Below are 10,434 nucleotides of genomic sequence, written 5' to 3'. Positions count from 1 at the left end.
GGAAGAAAGTGATGATTTTGGAGCATTTTGGAGATAATTGGAAATAGCATCTGAGCTGACCATCGAGCAAGACCAATGGTCGATATTCAGAGACAATAATCGATTGATGCACACCCTGTGACATCGATCGACAGCGAAGCGCACAGAAGCCCGTTTGGTTCCCACCGATTTAGAGCCCAAGACTTCACCAAGTTACAAGATTACCCCTAACGAGTTTTAACCTAATATTTATAGTTTTCCAAAGTGTTTTAGGCAAGGGGTGCTTTCTTGTTTTCTTGTTCTCACAGCATAAGGTTTTCTAGGATTTTAGTAGTGTTGGAGAGAAGGTCCAAAGAGATTTGTGATTGGAACTCCATTATTATTTATCTATATATCTATGTAATTTTTATACCTTATTATTGTTATGAATTGCTTAGCTATGTCTGAGCAAGTCTACTGTTAGATTTAGGGTTCAAATAGGTTATGAGGGATTATCCCCAACTATAGATTGCTAAGTAGTGATATTCATCATTAGGATTGTCATTAATGCATGTTTCTAGTTTTGCTAGCTAGAACCTTGACCTAGGAATTGTAGGCACAAGTTAACACTTGAGTCTCACCCTGAATCCGTCCTAATTGAGCTAGGATTGTTAGTGTAAGGCGAAAGCTGGTCTAGTAAGCCTAGTGGCAATATTCAATCCGCGTGTAAAGCTTGACTAAAAACGCGTCGATCGATATTCCTATAGAATAATCGATCGACGGTGCAAAACCTAGAAAGCGAACGCCGGTCGGTTTGTTTATAAGCGATTGAGTTCTATAATATTTATGCATACAACTGTTAAGCATTTGTAGGATTGTAATCCTGATTACCTGAATAGAAACCCTAAGTCTATCTATTTCTTCTAAATACCAAAAACCTAATCAAACCAACCGAGCAATTACCTTGCTCACAACCTATTATTTACATTTAAACATAATCAACGTAGCTTAATCACTCTGATTAGATTTATTAGGTTTCCTAACTCCTTGTGAATTCGATCCCTAAGTACTAAAATTGAACCTCTTATTTGAGAGAGTAATTTACTCCTTAGGGTAATTTGAGTGAGATCATTCTTCAGCGAATAAGTAAACCTCCCTTATTCCATAAGGTCGATTGTTTCTTCTCTAATCTTTCCCTTTGTCTGCTCCATGGTAAATCTTCCTTTAATATCCGCGACTTGAAGAACACTCCACGCAATTCTACGTCACAACCTTTCTTTGTGAAATAGTTCTTGTCGCACTTCAGAAACTACTTCATTTCTGCTCTAATCATACATCTTCAAAATTGGATAGAAACAAAAAAGTTTTCTAAAATCTATAATACATTTTGATTTTACATTGTTGCTAATTTTTAGAACTCGAAAATCAAAGAGCCTTAAAATAATCTCATTGTGTCAAGTAAAAAGATCTTAAATGCCACATGATGATGATTATTCAACAACGCACACATAAATTTATATTACAGAATTCACCAGAACGCTGGATCAAGCTAGGAGAGTCTACGAATGTTAACGGGGTCGTAAAGAGCCTTCTTAATGTCTTGAAGCATCTCCGTGTCCGAATCATAACGGTTCTTCTTGTTAAAAAACATATCAAAAATTTTGCAAACAGACATGTGTATATCTTTGCACGGTTTAGGCAAATCACTGAGTTCATCCATTAGGACATACTCCACAAATTCTCTCCTCTTCGATTCAATGATCTTTTCGATATAAGCAATCGAGTCCTCTATCTTAAAACTACAATGACTCCTCATGTTGAGCAGCACGGAATTGATCTTGCCTTGTTCTCGCTCTTTCTGAAAATTTTAGTATCACAAGTTTAGTTGTGTAGTAATCAAAGTTCCAAAAAATAATATTTAGTCGTGTAGTATACAACCTGAGAGCATCACATTAACCTAAAAATAAGAGCTTCATAGAGATTACTAGTTTTGTTCAAGTTTTATATAACATAATATATAGATTCATAAAATCTTTTTGTTTTTAGATTACTAGGATGTTTTGGGACAAAACTCGTAATTCTTTCAGACCACATAAAATATTATTTGTCCCAGACTACCCAGTAATATGATTTCTAGCTAGACTTTGCCTTCCATAATTTGCTAGTTAAGTTAACAACTTGGTAGATTCAGATAATCAAATATGAGAGAGAGTGAGATTACCTGGTAACTCTGTAGATCATTAAGGAGTCGGGTAATGGTCATGAGCAATGTTGTTATGTTATCGTAATTTCCGGGTTTGAGTTTGTGTTGGGGAAAACAAGATTCCATGAGACATGAAATGGGAAGAACAATGGTGTGTGCTGCGGTTGAAATTATTCCGTTTCGAAGATATTCTTCCATCGACGGTATGTGCCCCTTCTTACTCCATTTGGCTTCACATAACCACGACTCAAATGTTTCTCCCCACTGCATTTATATTTTAGTATCACTTAAAACTCAAATTCTGAAATGGGAAAAAATCTCCGATTGAGGACTAAAGAACGCCAGCTATATGTTTAATACATGCATGTGGATCAGCTCATCGTAATATCATAATATTTCAAGAAGTAGCCGGGCAAAAAATACCCACAAAAATTGTTTAAATTCTTAGAATGTATAGTATGGGTGAAACCTTGTACTATAACGTAGCTGAAAATAGGAAAAATCATTAACAAAAAAATAAGAGGAACATTTTTTCGTATAACTATATATTTTAATTCTACTTAAATTATTTTGATCTTTACTTTCCTCTGGGTGCTAACATTATAAACCTTACATTTTAATTATTTAATCACGATAAATAAAGTAAGTATATTGGCATACAATGAAAATTTATATACATGTGCATGATAGTCTACTAAACTATCCACTACTCACTGACTAATCCTTTTTGTATCTGAGTAATAATGAGATTATTGAAAGGTAGGAAAACAAAGCAAAAAAAATCAATATGTTTATATTTTATTCTTGTTTTTTTTCCAACGGTTAATATTTACTTGTTCAAAAGGTACTTCTTATGTTTTTTCAATGCATTACTACATTGAGCAAGAAATCGGCATATTAACTAGTTAGCTGATAACCTGATATACAGTTATTTTAATGTCAGTTCTCACAGAGAAACCATATTGTCAAATAAAAGATTAATATCGTGATTAATTAAAGACGTACGATGTTGCGAAAATGGTTTGTTATGTCGGTCCCGTGTTGGTTACGGTAAGTCTCAGCGGTCTCTTTTAGATGATTATCAAGTGCTTTGAATATGATCTTGCCGTAACCTTTCAGCTCTTTTCCTTCCCATCTATAAGATATGCGTCAAATTCAACCAAAAATCAACATAATATTTAATTAGACACTAAAATGGTTTGCCAGATAAAATAGATTATTATGACTGACATGGTCTGCATATTATTTTCTTTTAACTAATGTACCTTTGCACAGCTTCAGTAAGAGCTTCTAACTCATCAGGAGAACCTTCTTCATCGAAGAAATCATCAGCAACTGTGATAAGAATGCCACTTTTTGCCATAAGCTTACGAACATTAGCTGCAGATTCAAAGGGCAACGAGGTACTTGATGAAGCTGCAAAGTAACAATACGTTGTCTTCTCTCTTCCAAATCCGATATCGCTAAGTCCCCATTTCTTCACCCACCTGATTCAAATTAAAAGATCGAATTTTAATTTGAAGACTTATTAGAAGTAAACGAACGAAATGTCTATGAGAAAAATTTTCGAATTTTTGGTTGTAACTTTAAAAACTAATATAAAGGCATGATTGGTGGTTTTTAAGGCTGTAGATAAAAATTAAAGTTAAAGTCACTTGATACAGCCCAACCAATCATATTTCAAAATATGTTTTGATACTCACTTTGTCAAGTCCTCCATCTCACGTCTGTATACAGCTTGTCGAAGTTCAAAATTCCTCGAAGCAAGATGAGTAAGCTTGTCAGCATGTATACTGTGCAATATGATTCCAATAATAAAATGTATATAGTCAGGTTTGCTATTGTCAACATATAGTTATGATATTCGATTGCGAGTATGAAATTAATACCGAATCGAAGAGGCTTTTCCAATTGAGATAACATTTGAATCCCTGTCCTCAATCCACATCCTATGATCAAGATGCTTGAGTCTAGCCATCCATGGAGTACTCATTTCATGTTTAATGTGAGAACTCGAAACCATTTTTTCATCCATAAATTCATTTTTCTCAAGGAATTTCCGCGACAATTCTTTTGCTTTTTCGAGCTCAGACTCTTCTGGAAATATGAGATCAGTTGCTCTGTAAACACTAAGCATCACTAAGAATAAATGTTCAATGTTTGTCTTTAGATGATTTTGGATTTCTTCGTCATTCAAGAACCAGCAAAAGCTCTCTGCATAAAATTTGTATGAAAAGCAAATAGTGATTGTATAATATTTGTGTGTATATATACACTTGAGAATTATTTCTTTACCAGGTAAAACATTGTAGCCGTTCATCCTTAACAATCGAAATTTGAGGGAGTCTTTGTGCAACTGATCTACTTTTGACCATATCGGCATTCTCTCAACATCCTCGCTTTCATAGCTCCTAAGGCAAAAACGAGAGGATTAACACCAAAGTATATTGTAATACACATGTAGTTAATTTTAAATAATGAAGGATCCTAATCCTCACTTGTGAATTTGAAAAAGAAAATGATCAATCTCTTTACTGAAGTACTCTCCTAACCCGAAGTTGTGCATTATATTGATCAAAGAGAGCTTCATGAATTCTTCACTCAGGGGGTAAATTTGTGGCACTGTATTTTAACAAATAAGCATAAACAATACAAAAACAACAATATTTCTTCAAACTTTTAATACCTGTATTCTGGATTCAAAAAAAAAATTAAGAAAGAACTGTAAAATTAACCTCCATGAGGGCATCTCTAAAGTAGAGATTGCAGATAAGCCAGACATTTTGTATGGCGTGAGAGCATAAACGCTGCTGCAGTTGCTGAAGGTGATTGAAACAAAGAGCCATCTAAATCATCGAGTTTCCCAATGATGTCTTCTTGATTTTCAGCGTATAATGTCAATGGCAATACTTCGAGGTATGCAAGTAAAGGCTGCCGGTTGCAACGGTCATCAACGAGCAATTCCCTAAAGAGCAAATCGTTTAGGCCAGTTTCAGGAATCATACATCAGGAAAGAAAAAAACTAATTATATATAAAAAGACATAAAAGGTGATTGGTTTAGCTTTATCTCCATACTTTAGCTTTATTTATTTGTAAATCACTAAGTTTTACTAATCATATTGTAGCTTTATTTTTAAAAGTTAAAGTATACATCAAGTTTCTATTAATTTTTACCAATAATGCTTTATCTCTATTTTTAACGCTTCAGAAAAAATAAAAATAAAGCAAATCTTTTTTTTAATGTATTTTAGGCAAAAAATTACATCTTCTTTTCATAAGCTGTAGTCTGTAAAATGAAAAAAATCTATCTATAATATCAAATAAATTAGATAGTCATAATAAAAACATTTATAAACATTTTTTAATTTAATTTTGAATGTTTTTAAATTATTGAAATATTTTAAGTAACATAAATATTATTTACATATCACATTTTAAATAACAATAAACTTTGATCATTTATAAATTAATATTAATATAAATTACTTAAATTAATAAAAAGAATTGTTTTGTATATACATCACATATTTCACATATTTTATTTTATAATATTTACAGCATGTATAGCTTGCAACTACAACAAATTTAACTAGAGGAAAAATATTTACAAAAAAGTCTCCAATAACAATTTTACAGTTACAACCGATTTACCTACAGCTAAATTTTTACAACTGGATTCCACAGTCGTACCAATCATCACGATAGTTTGATTTGCTCATTGCATGTTTATTTTTAAGTGAAAAGTTTGTGATTCTTCACATATATACCTTTTTTGGGCATTTTTTTTTTGGCATTAACAGAAAGTTTTATGCCCACATTCAAATATTTTTTCAGATATTTACTTTTATATGAAGATGGAAAATAGAAAATATATCTATCGAGTTGGCTCATATATATGAAGATTAATTTCTAAGTTTATATTCATGATTATAACGTACTGGTGGAGAATCTCTTGACGTCGGAAGAATAAGTCGTTGATCATTTGCTTAACTCGAGTTGAGAAAAAAAAGTGTAAGCCAAGTTGTTGAGCAAGCTCGAGGAGTCCAGTGAACATAAGGACGAGCCAACGAGGATAAGAGCCCCTCTTACAATATTCCCCAATAATCCTCTCCATACTTCTTTCGATATATCTCTTTCCTAAAACACGGCAGCTTAACTATTACTAACTTTTTTTAGTTTCAAAAAAAAATATCTATTACTAACTTTTTGTCAAAAACTATTATAACTTGTGAAAAGAAAAAAAAAACTGCCATATGAGGATCTGAGGAAGAGTTTATAAAATTAACTTGTAATTATTTCTAAATATTTTATTATTAAAAATTATAAAGGCTAGAAATTTATACATACGTATATATATCATTCATTACCGGTCATAATAAAAACAGTAATATATTAATAGCATAAATGGTTAAACGAATTTATATTGACATCATTATTTTCTTGCGTTTTACACAAAAAGAAGTTTTTTCATGTAGTTAACTGTTGCCGAGATGAAAAATGAATTACACGTGCATGTGAAACACAAGTATATGCATGTGTGCAATATATGTATAGATTCATCCAATACCTGCAAGACAAAAGGGATTATTAAGCTGAAGCGAAAGCTAGAGACAGCGTAACAATAACAAAAGAAACAATCACCTTTGCTGATATGAAGACTTCCAATGTTCCATTTGCGAAGTGCTACAACACAAGCGAGTGTCGAAGTGAGAGTTTCACCTTCGTTTTCATCTCCGTGATTACCCCACAATCCCTCAACAACGTTCTGATTGCTCAGAATCCAATCTATACAGCCACGAAACAAAGGTTGTTGAGTATTGACACCACAGAGATCTTCTATCATTGCTAGCCAAGCTGTGTCGTAAGCTGAGGCACAGACAAATGAGTAAGGATTTATACTAAAGGTATCCAATTCAAATGTTTCTTTCTTGATCTCCTCCGCTAGAACGTAGAGATCCGAAGAGGAACAATTCTCGAACTTCATTGTATCTTTTTGTTTCTTGCTCTTAAATTTTTTTAGCTTAATATGTTTCTTTTTTATCATAAGCGTAGTATGTACTGTTGGTCAAATGTGTGTATTTATATAGACTATAGAGTCTAGATGGGTGAGATGAAGTTTCATAAACCCAAATAATTAATCACGTGAAAAATTCAGAAACTAGAAAGCTTCAAGAAAAAACAAGAATATTGACAAAAACCTTTTTGTCCCTTTTTGCGAGAATACTCTCCTCCTCATGTTTATGTCATGTCATCTATCTATTTTATTAAACAGAAAGATTATTTTTGATACAACTTCCTTTCAGGTGAAGTATTAAAAAAACTATATAGTATAATTAATTTCACAACAACATTAATCTTGAACCTAACACATTTAATATCAATAACAAAACACCCTAAAATTTAGCCTATTTATGATAATACATTTATTAAAACATTTAAAAATTTATACTATGAAAACATAATCCCTTATATATTGGATTTTTAACGTTAAAACCTCTCAACTAAGTTTGTTTTGAATAAACACTTTCTTAATGATATCACTCACATTACCCTAAAGAGTGTTACTCTCATCAAAAGAGGTAGAGTTATAGTACTTAGGGATCGAATCCACAAGGAGCTAGGGAACCGATTAGATCTAAACAATTTATAATAAACTAGGCTAATAGATTATAAAGTAGTAAAATAGCAATTAAATAAACAATGCAGTAAGCAAGTTGAACAAGTCAATTGTTCAGCTTGGCAAGGGTTCTTCGATGGAAGGATGGTTGCTAGATCTAGAGTTTCTATTCAGGTGTTGGAGATTATAATTCCTATAGGTACCTATTTGTTGCATGCATGATATATTAGAGCTCAACCGCTTAACTCAGTGATCAGCTGTCGCATGTTTGACTAGTTAACTCGCTATTTCTCGTGTCTCAACGGTTAGTATCTTGATCAGGAAAGAGTGTCGACCGATGGTCCTATTGAGACATCGACCGATACACCTTTACCTACGTCGACCGATAGTCAGTTGAGGACATCGATCGACGGGTTCTAGCCAGGCCTATGCGCGAGATGATTTGCCCTATTAGGATGCTAAATTGGCGGTTAGCCCTCTCTAGCAATCCTAATATGATAGATAGATGTCAGGAGGGGATAACAAGGATGCTTGTGTATGCAATCCTATGATCAATATTCTAGTTAATTACTCTAGAACAAGCAATAAGTATAGATCTATCATGAATATCACAACAAGGCAGATCTATAGTTTGGGGCTAATCCCACAAACCTGTCTGAACCCTGGATCTAACAGGTGGATCTACTCAGACATGAAAGCAGAAATCATAGATGAATAGATATAAAACTGAAACAGAATAGATAAGAAAACCAATGGAGTTCCAGGAGGACTCTGATAGGAGTTCCTCCCTTCTCTCCTAAGAGAAACAATGAAACAGAAAGCGTGTAAAAAGCGTTGCCGTCAACAATGGCTTAGAAATAACATAAATAGGGTTTCTGGTCGTCCAAGGGCATTCTGGTAATTTATGGTTACTTCTGGGCTTCACGCAGTCATAAAATATACAAGGCCTACGATCTGGGATCTCCATCGATCGACGTGCAGAGTGCTTCATCGATCGACGTGGCTTTCTCTTCTCGGCAGCTTCCTCTCGAGAGGCAGACTGACCACTCTTCAGTAAAACGGGCATCACTTCTGCTACAAGATGCTGATTGACCTGAGACCGGTGGCATTGGAAAGATAACTCAAAGCTCTAATTTGTGTCAAAAAAGGGGCTCAATCTAACGGTCGGAAAGTCTCCATCCATAGCTAAACATCTGATGCGTCTGTGCAACTCTGCACCTCCAAAGGCTCCAAAATAATCCAAAATCACCATATTTCTTCTAAACGTCCCTGAACCTGTAAAGAATCTAAATAGACTCCAAAATATAATAATTATATCTTAAAACACTTTAAAACACTTATAGACCATGATTAAAAATGGGTAAAATATATGGTCTATCAACTCCCCAGACTTACCCTTTTGCTTGTCCTCAAGCAAAACAGACGGGCAGTCTCTCTGAAAGAGGTTTTGAAAACAGCAGGGACTCACATAATTTAAAACATAGAATCATCACCTCTACAATATTGCAATCCACATTTAAGAAGTCCTAATCACAGAAGCACATTATACAATATCCTAGCTTAGCAACCAAATTTCACCTAGCCAACATATTAGCAAATCATGTCTGACATTCCCCTCTACGAACCTCATTTCTTAACATAAATAAATGTGTATGCTTTACCTTGGGAGTATCGATCACAAGAGACATGGACTCTTATCCCAACAGGTATCTGAGTAAACAGGTAGTCTTGTTCTGGTTTCTTTTACTCTATATCTCCCTTCTCTGAATCCTTTTTATCTCAATTCCAATGAACAAAGATGCTGATGCAGTCCATCTTATTCACCTTCTTTTTTTTTATTATTATTATTTTTTCTTTTTTTTTCTTGACAAAGTGTAGGCGAATAGTGGGGTCATCGGTAATGTACCTACCCCTCGCTTCCAACAATGTGTGATCATTCTATTAGAGTAGAATAATGGGGTCATCGGTAATGTACCTACCCTTCTAAACCGCAAGAAATCATCTCAATCTTTTATTTTATTTTATTAGGATGCCAAAGGGAGGAGAGAAGGAAACCAAAATCACTCAGACTTTTACCTTTCAGATCTGAAGGAGGAATCCGATCCAGTGTATACCAAGCCCCAAGACAAGCAGTTAAGTCAAATTAGGTTGAAGGTCAGCTTCGGTTCCTTCAACCAATCTCAGCAAGTGTGAACATAGTTGACAGGTTGATCCACTTTAGTATCTTTAGTACTATCTGTAACCAGTAAGTCTAGAATGGTGCTAAAGAGTGGTTAGATAACAAGGATGAATCTAATAAGTTCATTATCCCCTTCCTGACTCAATAAAAACAGTTTTGCTAACATTTTATAAAACTCAATAGATAAGCAAATATCAGTAAACATCACCCCCAGACTTAAATTACACTGTCTCCAGTGTATATCTAGTTGGAGTTATGGTTAGAACATAAATAATAAGTAGACAATTTAAAAAGTAAGAACGATAACCTGCTCGACAACAGTGTCGATCGACACAATGAATAGACAATCGATCGATGTTGATGAAGTGTTGTCGATTGATAGTGACATTGTCTCATCGGTCGATGGCTAGAGCAATCATTCGACACTATGAAGAGACAATCGATTGTTGGATATGAAATGCTGTCGACCGATATCG

At 34.0% G+C, this 10,434-nt stretch overlaps 1 pseudogene; it reads right to left on the bottom strand.

Moving 5' to 3' along the window:
• Window positions 1–1,303: 1,303 nt before the first annotated feature.
• Window positions 1,304–7,299, bottom strand: LOC106376308 (annotated as a pseudogene).
• Between the last annotated feature and the right edge of the window lie 3,135 nt (window positions 7,300–10,434).

The sequence above is a fragment of the Brassica napus genome, chromosome A3, assembly GCF_020379485.1.
Source record: "Brassica napus cultivar Da-Ae chromosome A3, Da-Ae, whole genome shotgun sequence".
Taxonomy (NCBI): domain Eukaryota; kingdom Viridiplantae; phylum Streptophyta; class Magnoliopsida; order Brassicales; family Brassicaceae; genus Brassica; species Brassica napus.
Note: the sequence above shows the minus strand (reverse complement) of the source record. Positions and strands in the feature narration are given on the sequence as shown.